General features: G+C 41.6%; 1 protein-coding gene across 23 annotated transcripts in view; it reads right to left on the bottom strand.

The window, feature by feature from the left end:
* ncoa2 (nuclear receptor coactivator 2) overlaps positions 1-18,463 on the bottom strand; it is a 60,071-nt gene extending 41,608 nt beyond the window's left edge. Inside the window, exons 1-3 of one of the 23 annotated variants that reach the window (XM_037078567.1) lie at positions 18,364-18,463; positions 5,220-5,337; positions 3,584-3,669 (exon numbers count right to left, since the gene is read on the bottom strand). The gene's annotated coding sequence lies outside the window, so the exon portion shown is untranslated. Of the gene's footprint in view, positions 1-3,583; positions 3,670-5,199; positions 5,338-17,471; positions 17,991-18,049; positions 18,240-18,265 lie in introns of those variants that run through there. The other 22 variants (XM_037078562.1, XM_037078566.1, XM_037078571.1 and 19 more) reach the window with 22 other exon arrangements.
* Positions 18,464-20,129: the final 1,666 nt, after the last annotated feature.

Raw genomic sequence — 20,129 nt, 5'->3', positions numbered from 1 at the left:
GTTTCAAATATTTTGAATTGATATATAAATATAAACAAAACATTAGAAACACCACTCAGTTGAATGCAGTTCAGTTAAACCCCCTGTGACCGTGTAAATGAAAACTGAACATTATTGTCTTTGTGAAGGAATTCATGGCTGAGCTGATGATTCGATTTGACAGGTGTATCTAATAAATTGGCCACTGAGTGTACATTGATATAAATTAATGGCTTTATTAGAAGGATGCAAATTTCAAGCAATTTCTTTCATTATTAGTCGGCTGCCTTAACAACAGATTTCGGCTGATGGTAAATTACAGAATATGTGAAATATGAAATACAAATGTTTTTCCAAGTTCTGATGTATTTGTGATCTAGCTATCTATCACTAACTCACTCACGCCGGTTTCATTGTTAATAGGGATTAATCGACAACGATAATCATCAGCATCTCTTCTATGATATTATTCTACTACTCATTTCAGCCTCATCACTCAACTCTAGACCACGTGAATCTTTCTTCCAGATCAGATGCATCTGTATACCTTTGTAATGACTTGCCATGAGAAAGAAAAAGAAAACAAAAATGCTGTGCAGCTGTGATACCGCCTTATAACTACTACTACTAGACCGTTTTTATTTAACAAAATTCAGCTGCCAAAAACCACACGGAGTGAGCCAGGCTGTGTGCACATCACCAGAGGGGGGCCTTCAAAAACACTGAATCACCAATTCCAGTCATAGTGTAATGGAGGGGGGAAAAAACGGATGTAGAGGGGGTAGAAGAAAAAAATAAATAAATCGGCGTCTGATTGCCAAGGGGAGAGGGCATGTGCCAGTGTGCCATTCCTGTAATCATGTGGGTTAGCAGGGCTTTGATTATACAGACACACCCAGTGCTTCTGGAGCTCTGAGAGTGCTGGGCATGACTGTGCATTAAACTGCATCAAAAGCTATTGGGGGAGTGTTTGAAGTCTCATGCACTATAATAATGAGGGGTCCTTCCAGAAAGTGCAAAACCTCTGTGGGGCACTGAACAATGTCTTGCTGGTGTGTAATCTGTCCTCACATGGCTTCTTGGCACAACAGGCCCCCTGAGAGAATCGGAGAACAAGAGCGCACCGATCAGGAGTGTTTCTGCAGAGCTGCAACATGGGCCATTTATTTCCCCTGAAGTGAAGAGGAAATCATGACAGGGGAGGGGCCCAGAAGTCTCATTTTACATCTCAATATTTGCGAGGGTGAGAAGAAGTGCTGAGAGAGCCAAAACACACAGCAACACACTGGAACCACGTCAGATGGTATTAAAGACAAACATGTAGCTACAAAAACTGTATCAATTTCCACTGAACGCGACTTGGGTGGGGGTCTGTGGTGAACTCTGACCTTGCTGACAGCTGCTGTTACCTTGAACCAGATGTGCTGATATTAGGCTTGGGTCAAAGCAGAGGCACGGGGAAGAATGTGATGATGGATTGAAAGAGATTAAGGGCAATGTGAATTTGAAACCTTGAATCTTTGGGAGAATTTTAACAAGACTTGAGTGATGGGCATAAAGAGGGATCAGATCGATGGCAGCAAGTGAGGCCAGGGCGAAAATCTGAGTGTAGAGGGAGCAAAGGAAAGATGAGGAAACAAAGGGAATAAAAATAGGTCATGGGCCTTTTTCACAGAGAAGGTTCACTGAGTGTATGACGTTGTGTTCAGCAGACCGTGGGTTTTACTGCTCAGAGACAGTATTACCATATACATCGCTGCTAAAGAACAGAGCTATATTATATAAGTGCCTGTAATGTGCTCTCAGTTCTGTCCTCAAGCTCACTCTCTATCACTTGCCAACTACTACAACATGCCTACCTCCACAGCTACATGGTGACTCTGTACACAAATCTACGTCAATAAAATGACAAAAACACAAACTGTTGACGTAGTACATGGGGAGGAATGCGCCTGTCTACTCTAGAATCACTGCAAGGTAATGGCTCTAAAGTGCCGGAGTGCAATCCCCCTCCTCCCCATTTACTGAAAGCTGATCATGCTCATGAATCTTTAACACTGGCAGTCACTTCAGGATGTCGCAGGATAGGAAGGGGAAGGCTTTCTGTATAATAAGCACAGAATGCTCCGGCTGTCAGAGAGAAACACTCAATGGAGAGGAGCGCTCCAATCAACGAGGGGAAGAGAGACAAAATTGATTAACTGGTATAAATAAGCACCTCTCCACAACAATCTGGTCAACAATTCATCTGTGGCTGTAAGCGCTGCCTGAGGGGAGGATTCAGATGTCACTGTGGAAATTGCGTTATTGTATGAAGTTATGTATAGGGACATTCTGAGCTGATCTGAACGGTGAATCATGTCATTTTTAATGACCCAGTACTGATCAATACTGCCAGATATCCTTTGTTTAGTGTAACACAGTGCGGTCAGGGTGTCTTAGCTAATGAACTGTAGAGTGGCACAAACAACCAGCCACCAGTTTCAATGAAAGATGCTGATGCTCAAACAGTGCTTAGCTGCATTAAATACATACTTTTCACTTTGGTTTTTCGCTACTATATTTATATTCTGTTTTTATCTGAAATTGTTGTAATACGTTTTATTGCTCTTTACATTCTGTTTTTATACATTTCATTTCTTTCATGCCTTTTAATATTAATGTACTCACGTTCTATAGTGGAGCCCCCCCGGACAAAGAATTTCACAAGAGTTCCCTTTTAAAACTGGAGCAGAAAGAAACATCTCGAAGCTTGAAAAATTCTTGCAGTTGAACACATTTGCATGTCTCCATTCTGTTCGTGACACTCAACTCAACAAGCAACACTATGGAAAAATGAATTGATGTCAAAACTTCTAATGTAGGTCAATTTTAAGCTACATGTGCACTGCGTCAGCTGCATTATGTAGGAAAATAAAAATATTGGACTGAGAATCTGAGGACGCGCTCTGCATTAGATGACTCATATTGAGAGGAGGTGAAGAAAAAAAGTATTTTGCACATTTTCTGATAGAGCAGGACATTACTGAAAAGAAGGTACAGAGCAGCCAAACTCATGTCAACTAATACAAACTAATAGTTTGGGGATAAGTCCTCCCAGAAATGGTGTTGTAAGAGCTTCTGGCAATACAGTAATCCTAAAAGACACATTCTGGCCAAAACCATCTGAACTGTAACCTGTAAAGTAACACAGAACCTCGGAGAAGAAATGGTGATTTCAGGACTAAATCTTTGTTTCCACATAAGATGGATGAATACTGCAGACCAACGGGACTATTGGATGAAGCCCTCACTTTGACAGAACTGCTGGATCTGCCAGCTAATGGGCGCAAAGAAGAATATCAAGCAGGAAATGTGTGGAAACAGAAGAGTGAATTTAACAGACATCCACCTAACAGTATAATCTGAACAAGACACAAACTACAACATTGTTTAAAACTGAATAAGGATATGTCAAGTCAAATCTATAAAGATTCAAAACAAAATCAAGGTTTTCTTGTTTCGATGGTTGCATCATTTGTGCTATTGGTCATTTTGTGTTTGCCACATCGCACAGGGGAGTTGCGTAAAAAAGGAGAGCTGGCTGACTATGCTTGATTCTCACCTTGGTTTCAGTCCAGAGAGTCCCTCAGGCCATTGCTACAAGATGGCAATGCTAGGAAACCTTTAAGCATCATCCACTTCTCCCTGCTGGAAGAAATAACAGCAATAATGGGATGTACTGAACAGAGTGTTAATCAGCAAAACTCTCATTATACACGTAGAACAATGTTTAGCAAAGGAATGCTTTAAGATTGTGGCTGCAAACTCAAACCTATTGGCAATTTTGCATGAAAATCAATCAACTGACTGATTCATTTCTTCAGGTCTATCCATTTTTTATGTTTTTTCCTTGTGTTGATTTTATTCACTGTTGCAGCATGGTAATTCTCCAAAAGAGGTCACATTTTGAAAACAACATGTCCCACAATGAAACCCCTCCTCACATACTGGCCCTCGACTACGGACAGGGACCCAGCCAAGAGAAAGCCCTGAAATAACTCCGCAGAGTGGGGTACTCCTACAAGGATGCTAGCTGTGCTGAGGCTGTCTCATCAGGCAAAAGGGATTTATCCTCATGCTGTTAGTGTTTTATCATTACACAAAATATAAAAATTACTTTAACCCCCTAGAGTGAAAACTGCACAAGATCTGCAAAGAAAAATGAGGAAAACAAAGTATGCATATTGCAAATCATATGGCAGGTTCTCACAGCCAAGCCCCACTGAGTAAACTCATGACTCATGAGTTTCAACACACAGTTGAAAACAGCTAATTAGAAAGAAAACAGGCCCATCAACACAAAATGCTGTACTTTTGCATTACAGGCGGGAGTGTAATCAGTCAACAGAACGCAAACCTCAAGTACATGCACCAAAATGTGAAACCCTTCTCAACCAGCTAGGCTTTACTTTAGCGACTTCAACAGTCACAGCCATTTAGTGAACTGTTAATGTGCTTCTAACTTCAGATAAGTCATCTTATCTAGTGCTAACTTGCATTAACTTAGCATGGAGCTGCAAGTAAAGTGTCCACAGGGTCTTTTCATCTCCTCAGGGGCCTCAAAGCCTATTACATCGTGGAACAGTGTGTGCCTTTTTAATCATGGCACACAATTAATTAGACAGGAGAAAAGTTTCAATTTTAAATCATATTCCCATTTGGATAATTAGAAAATGCAACTGGTAACTCAAAAAAGGGGACTCTGCCAGGCTATTTGGCTAGGCTTAAAAAAAGGCTCCCAATGAAAGGTTTGTGTGGAAGAGCTCGTCTTGTAGCCTGATGAAGGGAGAGCCAGCCAGCCTCCTCTTGGCCTGGGTGATTTCTCCCAAATACCTGCCAAGTGAGCCAGCTGAGGAATGCACTCACGTGATGTCATGTGCTGACATAACTGGAGAGTAAACCGATTCCCCTTTTGAACCCTGCACCAGTCCATAGCTAGAAGCCATGTGGAAAGGTGATATTCATCACTCTGAATTGCTGCTCACAACACACTCAAAACAGCTCAGATCTGTGATGAGTGGGGGAGGGCAGCCAAATAAACAGTTTAAACATGACATCTCGACAAAACTCCTCTTTTGCATCAGTATACATCACTTCACATCAAGTATAGTAAAAGTATAAATAGCTGATAAGTCTCAGACACAATAGTCAATCATCTTTTGAATGAAATTTCTTAACTCTGTATTTATCAACTCCACCTTCCTCTTTTCCTTTTCCCTTTCCTGCATGGCTCTTAGTTCTCATCCTCTGGAGGAATTTCCTCTGAGCTTTAATGCTGTCACATGCTCAGTCTCAGTGCGGCCCTTGATCTGTGGACTGAGTGACAGAATAAGGCAGTGTGAAAACACTGTAATGAACTAGTGTAACAGCAACAGAGCAGCAACAATTCATCAATCAATCAATAAGTGTGTCAGCTATTCAACTTATCACCAAATATTTTGATACTCAAATAATTGGTTGGAGTGATTCTTTAAGATTCTTTACTCAAAAGGCTCTGAATCGAGCTTAATAAATGTGAATATTTTTCTGGTTTCTTTCCACTTTCACAATGAAATGAGTTGTTAGTTGTAGCTCCAGTCAAGAGCATAATAGGAAGAAATGAACCACAACTAGTTGCTGTAATGCAAAACAGAAATGTTTCATTTTACAAGCAGTACTCAAGTGTCTGCGCTACAGATCGACTGATAATCTGTATCTTGTAATCAGCAGTTTTCCGATTATCAGAATCAGAGGTATTTTTCCACTGGTTACTGATAAATCATATTAATTTAAAAATGAACTACTCTGGCTCTAATGCAACTCCCTCTCTCTGTAAGTAAAGCTAAAAGTATGATTTTGAGGTAGTTGCACTTAACTCATTATGTCTCACATTATATCTCTGCTCCAATAGATTTAGGATCTGTTATCTATCAGTTTAATTCATAATAATCAGGACTGGCCCTAAAAAAAATGAAGAAAATATATAAATCCCTACTGTATATTCAGTTACATCTTTCACTTTCTCCAAGAGCCATCCAGAACCTTGGTGTGGTAGCCTGTGCCATCAATTACAATATTTTTATATGAGAGTGTATTGCCCCATCTGAGTCACTCAGTACTGACAATATTCACTGTCTTAGACTGTATGAAAGCACCTCTCTCACACATTAAACCAGCTGAGCCATGCCAACACTTCCTGTGATGTTAGGGGTGGAGACCCGCTGGTGACATTAGTGGTGTGAGCCAAGACCAGTGGCAAGTCACACCAGAAGTATGCGTGCACATATGTCCGCATGCAAGTGTGCAAATCATCTAGACACTCCGGAGCAGACAGAGGACCTCCTCAGGAGAAAAGGGCTGTGCTCCTTTAGACCAGAGGAGCTTTCTATCCTTGAAGGGCTATTTAAGACGGCACAGAAGTGTTGAGTGACACATGGTGTAACCTAAACAAAAACACACAACCCTGCCAAGACTGTAGCTGAGCTTTAGCAGTGACATTAATTGAGTTTTATGTTACCCTGAATCCTGGGAAGACAATCAATAAAGCTACCTGTAAGTTAATGATGAGGCCTGTTTCAAACAATGAAAAACCAATAAGAAAAGTGACGAAGACAGATGAAGCCAGGGAAATATACACACACTACAGAAATACACCAAGACAATAAAGCTCAAACCTTCTCCAACACCCGACACCAGATCTTGACAGTATCTGATTTGCCCGATACACTCACAGTCCAACCATCTGTTGGTATTCAAAGGCAGGTCAAAGATCAGCAGGTTAAAAGTTCAAGCTCCCCTTAATTAAACCATAACTGTTAGTACAGTTTCATGGCGCAGCATAAATCCTCACATTATCCTTATTGTTTGTGACAAACAAATTATCCCAGTTTAATGAAAGTGAGAGAGAACTACTGAAATGAAAATGAATGAAACGAAAACAGATTTCTCCTCTAAGTTCATGCAGCCTTGAACATGGTATACGTTCTTCACGACAACTGGCATTTCCTTTGACAAATGCAGATTGATCATGGGAGGTGAGCAGAAATGTTTACTAAAGCCAAGCCATGGGAGTAGTTGTAATCCCTTCTTTCTTACAGAGTTGGCAACAGGCTCCTTCTGAGTGAAAAGCTTTGTCACTCCGGCTGGGCTAACAATGCTAATGAGCCGGCTAATCAGGTTCAGATAGGACAAAAGGGTAGATAGTTCATGTGCTAGAAATTGACCGTAATGGCCAGGTCACAGAGGGGCTAAACACCAATGGAGCCCCTACTGGGTGCCTTTTGAATGGCCCACTAATGGCCTGAATTCAATAAGAATAAAGGCTGATGTCGACCCTAATGAAAACACCTGGTCTTTCAGTTCTAGTCAACAAGATTTGGTCAAGGTCCTCTTCCTAACCAATAATCAATTGATTTTATTCCATTGAGGGGGGTTTGCTGCTGAGGTGAGGTAAACCACACCATCAGATTATTCAGACAAACAGATTTTTATCATATATGTATACAGCACAGGGTGACAGAAGTGTACATGTTTCGCCACAAAATGGGGCTTGTGACAGCTTAAAGGTTCAGAAGTATTGTTTGATAAGCCCATAGCTTAGTTTCAACCCATGGACTGGCCATGAGACTTGGGCAAGTAGAAAAATCTTAAACATCACTGCCTTGGCTTCATGCTGGGATGCCCCAGAACAAAGCACTTGATAGCTCAATCGCAAACACTACAGGAATGTGGTTGTACTGGGTTTGACGTTCGACTGCAGAGCTGTAAAGCAAATCACAGTGGAAAAAGGCACCCATGGTAAGGAAGACCTTGAAAGATACAGAAGAGCTGGTTTGTGAAAAATGTTTTCACAAAACTGTTTTACTGACAACTAACAAGAACACAGCGTATTGCTTAAGTCAATAATTTTCATCCGAAAATTGCATAACAACTTAACATGTGGCCTGGAAAGTGAAAGCATTGTCATTGCTTTTCTGATTCACAAATACAATATTGGATTTCTGAGAGCAAGATTTTTCCCCCACAAATCTGTCTAGCAAAAAAATATCCCATTTATGGCTCTGGTAGGATATACATTTTTTTGTATTCAAAAAGACAAAATCTAAGAACACACTTCTATTATTCATCTCTATATAAAAAAATGGTCAACGTACCCCGAACATGGTTATTTCCATCCTCAAACCACCAGCACACGCACTCCACAACACTTGCCACATTAACCCATTCACTCACACATTTGTACACTGATGTCAGAGGTTCTCCATAGAAGATACCATCCTGCTCATCAGGAGCAATTCAACGCCTCCTATCTAACGCACCCCACAATATTTCTATGCTCAGCCATTCACTAATACACTCACAAACAGATGGAACGGCCATTGGGAGCAATTTGGGATTCAGTGTATTACCCAAGGACACTTCAACATGCAGCCAGAGACATGAATCAAACTAGTGACCTTACGGATATTGGAAGACCCTCTCTACCTCCTGAGCTACAGCCACAGCGCAGACATTAATAAAGCAATTCACAAAAACACAATTAAAAGATCAGAGTTGATTTTTAGAATAAGTAAAAAGTCACCTGTACTAAAAAGTTTTCAATCCAAAAATGGTTCAAACATAATCACCATTCACCGTTAAAGTGCAAGGAGGAGGGTGTAAAAGATGCTCATAACAATATTACAGAGTAAGAAAATTCTAAGTTTAATATCTATTGGCTGATAACAATCTACAGAAAAAGTTTTTATATGTGTGCAGATTTGACAACATACATGCCAATACAGATAAATCTGTGACAGGCCGACTAATATATTGGTCAAGCTCTTATTTATACTAATTTGACTGTAAATCCTGCAGTCTTGTTGACATCAAAGATCCTCAAATAAACCTCTTATTTAATAAAATCTGGCACTGTGCCTGCAGGTTTCAATGGGCTCCTCTTAAGCAGATGCACCAACGTGCCAGGTGTCCTTACATCTGTTGCTCAAATAGAAACAGCCAGCTTCTTCAGCTTGTGACCTCAGGGACAGTCAACAAATGTGTAAGCAACATAATGAGACTGATAAGACGTGCTGTAAAAAGGTGAGTCATAAAGACAGGAGAAAGTGAACGTGCGTGTGGCTGAAACAGGCTTGGAAATGCAGAATTTTCCTGTGAAAACGGGTGTGGGCAGAAAGAACAATTTGTGCGCACAGCTGATTGTATCATGCTTTTAAGATGATTTGGAGCACATCTCATGACTGCTCTGCATGTCAACTGTATATCTATCGTGCCTGTGTGTGTACATGTGTGTGTGTGTGACCACCATCTTTGATTGCCTGTCACACTTTGTAAGGAATTAGTTCCTGTGGAGGCCTGAGGCGGTACAGTGGAAGCAGACTCAGGATAAGGAGGTGCCTTGTTAGCGCGGAGGGGAGGGGAAGAGGAGATCAGCTGACACAACTATGTCACTTTATCAGCCAAAGACTTGAGACAGTGTGACAGGCCAATGCTCAGACTCACAGCGAACGCACAGACAGCATCTGAAGAAGCTAAAAAACCCATCTAAACAAAAAGACGGTCCAAATTTGGATTTGGACCAGGTGGAGAAGGTTCATGTTGTTCGTATGTTCCGGTGAACCAACATATGAGCAGGGTAATAATCTGTGGAGCATGTTTAGGGGTATGCCTTTAAATCTAAGCATTACCTGCTTAAGAGTGCTGCTGCTCTGACCGTGGAACATGTAATTGGACCAGACAGAGCAAAGAGCAAAGAGAAGCAGCGTTCTCTCTCTCCCTCTCTTGTCTGTCCTTCTCTCCGTTCACAGTCCCCTGCTGAAATACTAGGTGACAGCCAGGTCAGGTAGACCAACAAATACGGTTATTTAACCTCTATTTAGCTATTTAGCAAAGCAAGTCACTGACAAGTCAGTAAGAGGAGCTAAAATTATGTTTGCTGTGAAATAAGTGATTATGGCAACACCCCTGTTTGAAGTACATCTGTTGAGATGTCTCCAGTATAACATTTAGAAAACAGGTGTAGTGTTTGACAACTCCTATCCTTGCTAATAAGACCTACTTTAATAATTACCAACAAGGTATTATACAATTAATTAATTTCCTCCATTTCCAGTCAGTATCCAGTGACCACTGATGAAACCCTCTGGTCGTAATTTCAAACACTGTGGTGGCATCTAACTAGCCATGTGACTGTATTACCACAACACAGTGCATGGAAAGATATCCAATTTAAGTTAACTGTGGATGTTATAGGCCTGCACGACATGGGGAAAATCTGCAATGTGAGGCAACAGTGTTCAAGCCTGCAATAAATAAACTAATATTAGAGTGTGCATATTAGCAAATAGCTATCAAATTAGCATTTATTTGGGATTTCTAATGTTAAAAACAAGGCCATAACATACTGCTGTACAAAAACATTATGGAGTTGACAACAAAGTAATCATAGATTTTACAAAGTGCTTTTGCACTATTATTTTCCATGTGTTCAAATCTTGCTAACAATGAAAATACAATTTCTCTGTCAAGACTAGTAAGACACACACAAAAAAACACAGGTTCAATGTGTGCTAAAGCGACTAAAAGTGTCCCAAGTACTTCCCAAACAAAGTACGAGTCAAAGAATTTCAACCCTTCGCAGACTTTTTAAAACAAAGATATTGTCTGTCAGCTGTTGTAGCAGGAACATCAGTGTAGCATCACGGCTCTGACTCTCTTGTGTAATCTCCTATCCAATGAGTGCTTTTGTTTTGCTCGCCACTGCCAGATGAGATGGGAGGGTGTCCACATCTCCAGGTGCCAAAACCAAAAACCTCTGGAGTAAAAAGTTATGAATGGTAGCACTTTAACACAAAAACAAATACATGTGCTGTAACACACTCAATTAAGGATGGAATGCAATTAAATCATGCATAATTTCATTGCTTGCATATATGAATCAAAACGTAATCACTGCTTGTTTTGTTAGCATTACTACACAAAATCATCCTGAAAACAAACATCAGGAATTGCCATCATACCATTATTAGGTATTTGCAGCGACAGTGGTGTCCTCAAAGCACCTCAGTTACGAAAACATATGTAGTGCATGTTCATTCTGCAATTGAAATGTAGATACATTCATAGTATCTTTGTGACTTTTCTTTATGTTTCTCTTCGAGTGTTCAGCATGTGCAGTAGGCATTTCATAATTGTATGCTATGCGAGTGTTTATGTGTTATGAATGTCTAGTTGATCATATGAAAACTGATACTTGTCTGATTACATCTCATATTTGTGGAAATAATTAGTACATTCTGTTCTATGTCACTGTACAACACTTAAGGAATAGCTGATTCACATGCATGCCATGCACACCTACTCATATTGGTCGTTTCACTCACCATTTGTGGTTCACTGTGGGAGTTAACGGGGCGTGATACGATGCTTGTGAACCTGTGCAACATTTTATTTTCCCAGCGATTAATAAAAGGATAACAAGTACTTCAGCTCATTGCCCTGTGCTTAATCTAGACGTAACAACCTACAGCATACCTGAAGTGTACAGTATAGGTGGAAACCACAGGTCAACTAAGGAGATTCCCTACTCGACTGAAAACTGTAAAGTTAAAGCAAGCAAAACCATATTATAGGTCACTGAAGGAACACTGCTGAGTCAGCAGAGAGCCAGAGACAGAGGGAGAGAGAATGAGAGAGAGAGAGGGAAAGAGAAATCATGCCGGTCAGAGTTTGACCCTCACAATGTGTACAGAAATGAAAAGCCTGAAACTGAATCCCCGCATTCCTCTGGCTTTATGACGAGCGAGTGAGAAATGCTGGTGCTCTGCACATGTCATTCTGTGCTACCTTAGCCCGACCTACGATGGTGGTGAACGAGTGCCGTTTCCCTCTGCTCCACAATGTATAAAAGGTTTTCTTGGGCCCGATTCACGCTGCATATTTTTGGACCACCCACCCGACTCCAGCAGGCAGCTTGCTCAATTCGAGTTCTCTCTCCCTCCCTCGGTGCCAAGGATTCCACCCTGGGCAGTGGGAAAGGTGCCAACCACATGCTAGCACCCAGTGCCACAAACACATTGTGGCGGAGGAGAGCGCAATACACTCACACAGATTGAGACTTCAAAGCACACTGCCTAACCTTTATGTACAAGTAGATCCTGTCATGCTTTAATTTAAAGAAAACCTTTATGATCTCCCTTTCTCGAGGGGCTGTTTTTATGCCTTTCCATAAAGAACTTTAAAGGCTCCATGTTTAAATAAGTGCTTTATAAATAGCATATTTTATCACCACTATCAGACCAGTTATGACCGTGGAATAAGCAAAGGAAGCCCAGCTCCTTTAAGGTACTTACAATATAAATCAAAGCAGTATCAGTTATTAGATCTACTATATTGTAAAGCTAAGCAATACCAGCCTCACAACAGAGGGGAAAAACAGCTGCAGAAGCATTGTCACATAGTCACGTGACCTCTGTTGCCTCCTCTGTTCAAGCCAAAGCGGCTGAGGGCACCTTCTCGTCGATGAGCAGTAGACACCACAATATCATTTAGCTTGAGAGATCAATATGCACTTTGCAGTAGCTGACCTACATAAGTGGAGGAGTGTGGACGACTGTCGAAATCATTGGATTGCCTGCAAGCATCAAGATCCTTGGAGCCCCCGGTGGTGTCTCCATGGGAGTAAGAGCATGAGGCAGCCTGCGGTGTGATGTTACAAATCTCAGATTTAAAAACATTACAGATTTAAATAACTGGCCGTATCATTCTAACATGAACCGACTGCCGCAGGGAATTACATGAGAAATTATCGCAGAGATGTCAAGGTTATGTCAACAAAGGGTTGGTACAGCTTTTAAAAGAATAAAATTCAAGCACAAAAAGAAAGAAAAAACGCTCTTGAAGCCTTTATCACATCTAAATTGTTACTATAAAAGTTTACAGAATTAATTTAAACCCACAGCTTTGATTTTATATTTTCACTTTGGTTATTTTACCAGCTGTTCATATTTACATTAATAGCATGTTTTTATCAGGTTTATTTAATGCTCCCTTATTTCAAATCCAGGAGAAAAACAAATATGCCAAGATTCTTTCGTTTCAAATATTAAAATCCATTTTGTTTACACGAGTGATCATGCAGATAAAATAACAGATTCTGTTTCCCCTCTGTTGAGTATTTTTTTTCGAGGAGGTTTTTCAAATTCATAACTTTGAAAACCATAAAACTGCCCAGATCATCATTCGTACCCATCTACTGAGAGTCAGTGTTGTCGGTGAGATGCGGTTTCTACACAGATCCCAAAGGCCACCGAAGGACAAAAACCACCACAGCCAGTCTGTTCATCCCGCTGGCGTCTGGCACAAGATACAGAACTATCCGCTGCCGTACGACCACACTATGGAGCAGTTCCTTTCCTCGGGCTGTGATACCCCTTAATTCATCCTCAACACTCCATCTTGTGCAGCCTAAAGAGACTACGGCTTGCTTTCATTGCACAACCCCGTGTTGGAGAATGAACCTTGAAAACATAACTGTTAAAAGTTTGTTTTTTACAAACTTTCAAGACAGAATAAAAACCCTCTTAACAGTGCACTTGTTTGCAAACATAGAGCTTTCCCAAAATGTTGCTGTACAGCCCTGTTGTCAACAAGACAAGACCTACTCTCAGCACAGATAGATGGTTCGGCTGATTTGAGGTCAGCTAAACAACACAATAACAACATGCCTGGAAGCAGAGAGAGAGTAAATACTCCTGCTCCTCCTCTTCCATGTCAAAGCCCTCTCAGCTTTCCATCAACCATTTCTGCCTCGCTTTAGTCACCCACCCCACAACATCCCGCCGCCCTCCTCCCTCCACTGTAAAAACCTGGCCATTTCCCCACTGCTCATCCCTCACGCCCACCCAGGACCTGTCACACTGCTGTTTCCATGACAACACAAACGCAGAGACAGCAGGGTGAGATGCCCAGCGAGACAAGGCAAACAGATACCGGGGGGGAGCGGTGCATCATGTCAAGAATACTCTGTGGACCTTATGCAGCATGTGATGGGCAGATAACACAATGTGGTCCAGTCTGTTACATCTAAACTTGACTGAAAGCCGCATGGTTTCTTCTGTGTTTGTTTGTCTTGTCTTATCGCGCAGCCAAGTCAATCTTCCAGTTTGGTCCAATTCATTTCTCTTTTTTTCCTTCCAAATGTAAACCTCGTTATTCAAATGATTTTGACACTGGTGTGGTCAGAGAAGTCCTTCTAGTTTCTCCTGGCATGAAAGGGCAGTAGTGTCCCGCAAATTCCTCCCAGCCTCACTTCTGGAAGCTGTCATTTGACAATGCTTTTAAAAAAGGAGCCTGGCCAAGAGTACACATTAAAGAGCCTGTGTGAGATGGAGGGGTATGGTGTTGTTCAGAAGCTGTCTGTACTAAGCAGCTGAGACAGGGATGTCATTTTCCAGCCAGGGTCAAATGAGTCAACGTGATGTTGTTAGCAAAGAGAAGTGTGTTGAAATGAGGAACAGTGTAGTCAAGTAGTAAAATGTGACATTTTTAAAAGGGGACTAATGTCCTACTTTAAACAGTGTTTCTTAGATTGCATATATGTTACACATTCATCATCATAACCTTTGACATAATACGGCAAAATTTCTCCAACTGGCATTTCTCAGAGGGAGATTTGAATTGTAAAGTATTTTGTTTTGAACAGTCAAATAAAGAAGCGCAGTAACAACTCTGGGGGCACAACTAATTATTATTTTCATTATCAATAACACTGTTGACATATTAAAATTTTCTTGTTTTGGCCAACCAACAGTGCAAGCTGCAAAGAAATTTTCCCTGATGGGAAATGGACAAATATTAAAAATTGGAAGCTGCAACCAGAAAAGTTTCAGATTTATGATTAATCACCCATCAAAGTTATCGCCAATTTTCTATTGATAGAATATTTGATTAACTGACTAATCATTCAAGATTTAATCAAGTTTAAAAGTTTAGAGGTGAATTTTGAAGATGTGCTCTAAATTCTTCTATGACTTGGTTACAGGCCTGAAATAAATTCAGTTAATAAGATATGCCCGTTAATTGTAAAACTGGCTACATCTACGTGGGCAACTGATGTGATTTAGGTGTTCACCCCAACATGTACTGTGCTATGCTGTGCATTCAATTGGGATACGCAAAATCAGCATTTCACTTAAGGACCTAAACCGATGAATTTCCCACAGATTTCACTGCCTCAAAATTCAATCAATCCATCTTGATCTCAAGTATAATACAACAGCCTCCCCCCAAAATGAAATTAAAAGGAAATGTATATAAATTCAAATTAAATTCAGAGATGCCAGTTCACAGACAACCTCAGCAATTACTATACATTTTCAGAAGGCTCCATTATAGGGTTCAGGACAATTAAAACAATCACATTTGTGAGTTCTTTTTATTGATTTAACCCATTTTACATGGTTAATAGGCAAATGTTGAAGATGTCTTTACAGTGTAGTTAGTCTAGCCTATTAATATCTTACAAAGAAATGTGTTTGTTTTTGAAGATATCGCATAATGACAAATCTGTTCAAATTACAAAGCATATGGCCCCCGATACAAATATGTAATTTGATTTTAAGTTATAGTGGGTACAGCTGCTGTACAAATAACTCATCACTGGAGGTTTACATTAGACCAATAGTGACAGAGAATGATCCAGGAACTAGCAGCATTTGCTACAGACCAAGGGTCAAACGATTACTATATCACTTAGGTGGTGACGCAACAAAGCAACCGACCACAGGGCAAAAGTCCTGTGATTGCAGGAGAGAGATCTGACTCCAATTAGGAGCTTGCATTGAACAGGGGACAGGCAGCCAAAAAGAGCCACAGAGAAACACAGATTGATGGGTTTTTGTGAAGGAAATTACAGTGCTTACTGGAGCCGAGACTGAGGGAAGGCAAGAGGGCGAGGGACGAATGTAGAGATTGTTCCTCAATCATGTGACAAACTGGGCATTACTGTCACACACCTGTCGCTATAGCTGTAGTTTGCAGTGTGTTCAGGCAGTCTTCTAGGTAACACCCATTATACGCACTGTGCCAAGGCAGTGTGAGAAAACCTCCAGTCAGTTATCCTTGTGTAAACATCCACATAGTAGCATACACGCTTGCATGAATTCCTGGACTGTCATCATTCCAACACTGTCATGCTTTGGCGCTGTTAAGTTGAAATTACATGAAGCTAAAGCCAGTGTTGTGTTAATGTTAATACAGACAAGCATGCCTTGACCTTAAAACGATGCAAACAAGTGATACAACGTACTGTTGGAGTGCAGTGCATCTGTACGTGACCGCCTAGATTTTCCTGTCACATGCATGTACCATGTCCTCACCTAACACACCCTGTAAGTTAAAATCCTGTCAGTGGAGGAGGATAATTTACTGCTTGTCCTGCCTTTCAAGGACAATCTGATCAGACACCATACACAAAAATAAATACTCAGGGAGATTTATTTCCTTGCAAATCAAAAAGTCAATAACTTCAGGTACTGCGCCTTCGAGATATAATATGACTCAAGTGGGCAGGATGAGATTTGTTTTGAAAATGGTTAACAGACAACACTTTAAATAAACTCATGTATTCGTGCAACCTCTTGGAGGGTTCACTTTCCATACAGGACTACTGGCAGCTCTGACCTGAGATCCATCACAACTGCGCAGAAGACCCTGGAGTTGCAGCTGGACAGCAAGTCACGTCACATCTGCTATCAGTGATATGACCCGCATACAGTACACCATCAGGTGGGCAGAGTGATGCAACAGAAGCTGCTCAACTGGTTCCACGGGATGCGTTCCTCCAGCATTACCGAGAGCTGCGTTGACAGTCATCGAAATGGCACAAGCTGTCTGCCTGTATAGTCCCGAATCAGTCAAGCAGGAGAGCCCTTAAAAGGAGTGCAGTGTGCCCCTCCACACAGGCACAACAGAGCAACACACAAGCAGCATCCCCCCACATATTGCATGGGTGCCTTGAGCCTGCATTATCAGGGAGCAATCTCAACGTGATCGATTTGAAAGTTGTGCCTGTATTTACATGCCCGCAATGAAGCTAACGTGAAGCGGTAGTGACTGGGTTTTTAAATGTGATGTTTTGAAAAAGCGATGCTACAACAAACTGCTAAAAACACCGTGCTGGCCTTTTCCTTTTCCAATCTTGGAGCCACAGTCTGAACTCCTGGTGTGGAGCTGAGTCAACTTTTTGAAATTATATGTTTTTTTACTTTATTTATTTATTTAATTTAATGTAAATCTACTGCTTCAGTTAAGTGCTCACATCATAGCTCGCCTGCTAGCTAGCATATGAGTGGAGCACCTCGACAGTGCATAGGAACTCCAGGCAAACACAAGAGAAACATTAGTTCAGCAAAAAAAAAAAAAAAAGAGTGGTCCCAGCACCCTGAACAAATACACACATTTTGTCAACTTACCTAACGTAACGAGTCCTGCGAAGCCATGGCTAACACCACAACAAACAAGGTTTACTGCCCGCTCAAACACATGCTGGTGAGAAGTGTCCTGACTCACTCGTATATTCTGACAACGACGTTAAAGCCAGACTAGCCCCGCAGCTAGCATGCTAACTATGTTCCTGCTGGAGCTGGCGAACTTAGTCCGGTGTTGTGTGCACGGTCACCCGCTCACTCAGCACAAAAAACAATGACATATGAAAGTATTGTGCACGCCACGGCGTACCCAACGCCAAATGTACATGTCGCCACACCGCCACTTAATGAAAAAACGACCCTGACAAACATTGCAATAACTCGCTTTGCAAGCCCGCTGTCTCCGCCGTCTGATTGAGTTTGCTGCAGAAAACACCACTGACACAGGCAGCGGGGCTTAGCCAACAAGCTAACGGCTTGCTAATAAGCTAACGCCGAAGCGAGAGCCTGTGCCAGACAAGACACACAACCGAGATTGAGGACCTCGCATTGGATCGCGGATTTCACAACGAAAACACCGCGTCCCGTCACGACAAGCCGCACCGACACGCGTGGTTACTTACGATTGAATACTTTCTTCCGTGTCCTCGCTGTTAAATTCCGTTTATCAGACGCGGCTCTGACCTTCGTGGTAGTGAAACAACATTTCTGCTGGCTAACTGTGCCGCCATGTTACTCCTGCTGTGCAAACCAATGCTGAGTGTTTATCTGGCTGGTAGCTGCTATCCTCCCCCACACCAAACCACATCACGGGGCTCCGGCAGTATCAACTCACTTACCGCCGGGGTCCGCGAGCAAGCACTACGGAGATTTACCTGCCAGGATGACACGGCACTTGCCCACGAGACTGAATAACATTATTATTTTTTTTACTTACATTAAACGCGACAACCGTTACCAGTTAGTTGAAACACCGCCGCGTCACGACTGTCAGTTATGTTTAAACGTATGTTATGACCCGCGGTGGACAAACTACCGCACGACCCCCCCTCCTAACTCAAGCCAGGTCTCACTACCGAGAGGAAAAAGTGTTTTTAAATGTAAAAGCAACACGACTTCACCTGTGGGAACACTGCGAGATGTAAGGTCATAAAGATTTATATCAACCCATAAAAGTGCCGCAAATGTACAAGTGTGGTGAGGGGAAGGTTGTTCGTGTCTCCCTCCATTCAGATATCTGTTCATTTTTTTTTTTAATGGCAGGACCTGCTTTAACACTTGAACTAGTCGTGAGAGAGACGTGCAATATATCTGGGATTTTTCCCCCCCAACTAGCCCCATGTCATTGTCATTTCATCTGCTGTTTTTTTTTTCTTTAAAAACAAATGAGCCAAATCATCAAACCACAAACAGAAAACCGCCACTGCAGGCGTCAGAGGTGTCACAAATGAGGGTGTCCTACTTCTGTAGCTACCTTGATTTACTGTGTGGTCAACCATCCACGGCACGGATCACACGAGCCAGCAGGCGTTTACTTCACGTCAAAAACTTGTAAAACAGCGCCACCAAGCGGCGGGCAGAGGAAGCGTCCGCACGGTGAGAGCCACCTCAAACTCAATGTGGACTCACCATTTGTATTCAGGGGTTTCTCGCAGTTGCTCCCGTTTGACAGTGATACTATTGTGTTTGTGTACCTGAGGACAGGGTCTGCTCAGTGTTTAAAGCAATTCTTGTCCTGGATTATTTAATATATGTGCCCAGGGTGCTACATTCGAAATCAGGGCCGTAGCGACCGATGACAGCACTGAGGTGTCGTCCTCTTTAAAGAAAACAAAAAAGGAGAAAACAGAGTTCATTTTACTGTTTTCAGATGCAATATATTTAATTGTAACTATTAGACCACCAAAAGAGTAAATAACAGATGTTTTTTTTTTGCACTTCTCCCACATACTTTTATTCCTGGCGGTGTGCAGAAGGCTTTCAAACACCTTTTACGCCTCCATGTTTCAATTTAAATTTTGCACGCCATTAACCAAATTAATCAGATATCATAACTGAAGTAACTAAAAAAGAAAAATGGAGTATTCTTAGAGTTTTTAGAGGTAGGTTGGAGGGATACATGACCTCTGTGCTTCTAAAATTCTGGCTTCGGTGCTGCTTCTTGGCAGGGTGGCTGCCAGAGGATCAGCAGCACCTGTCAACACAGTTTTTAAATATGCGCTCACACGCTGGAGATTTTACCTGCCAATTTCAGTGTTTTCAAACTCAATATGTATTGTGTTTGACTGTACGGCTGACAAAATGGCAAATAACTCAAAGTTTCAGCTCTTGTCCCCTTTTTATTTAGATTCCTGGCGGCGCGTGGAAGGCTTTCGAACACCTTTTACATCAAGTTGAAATACTGATTTCATCAGCTAAATAAAAAAATGAAAATAGAAAATGAGTGATGGGTTGGGGGTGAAGGGGCACGTGACTTAAGTACCTCTAAAATCCAGATGACGGCCCTGCTTCTAGGGCAATCACTGATGCTAAAATGTAATTTTTGGACAGACCGACCTGCGCTGACATGCCAGATAACTCTGACACCTCCTCTTCATCACGGTTACAAGAACTCAATTAAACCAGTGTTTTGTCTATTACTTGGGGCTTTCTGTCAAAAATTAACTCTCTAGTTTTTCCTCCTTTTCTGTACTGAGTATGGAG

This window comes from Acanthopagrus latus, chromosome 19 (genome assembly GCF_904848185.1).
Source record: "Acanthopagrus latus isolate v.2019 chromosome 19, fAcaLat1.1, whole genome shotgun sequence".
Taxonomy (NCBI): Eukaryota; Metazoa; Chordata; class Actinopteri; order Spariformes; family Sparidae; genus Acanthopagrus; species Acanthopagrus latus.
Note: the sequence above shows the minus strand (reverse complement) of the source record. Positions and strands in the feature narration are given on the sequence as shown.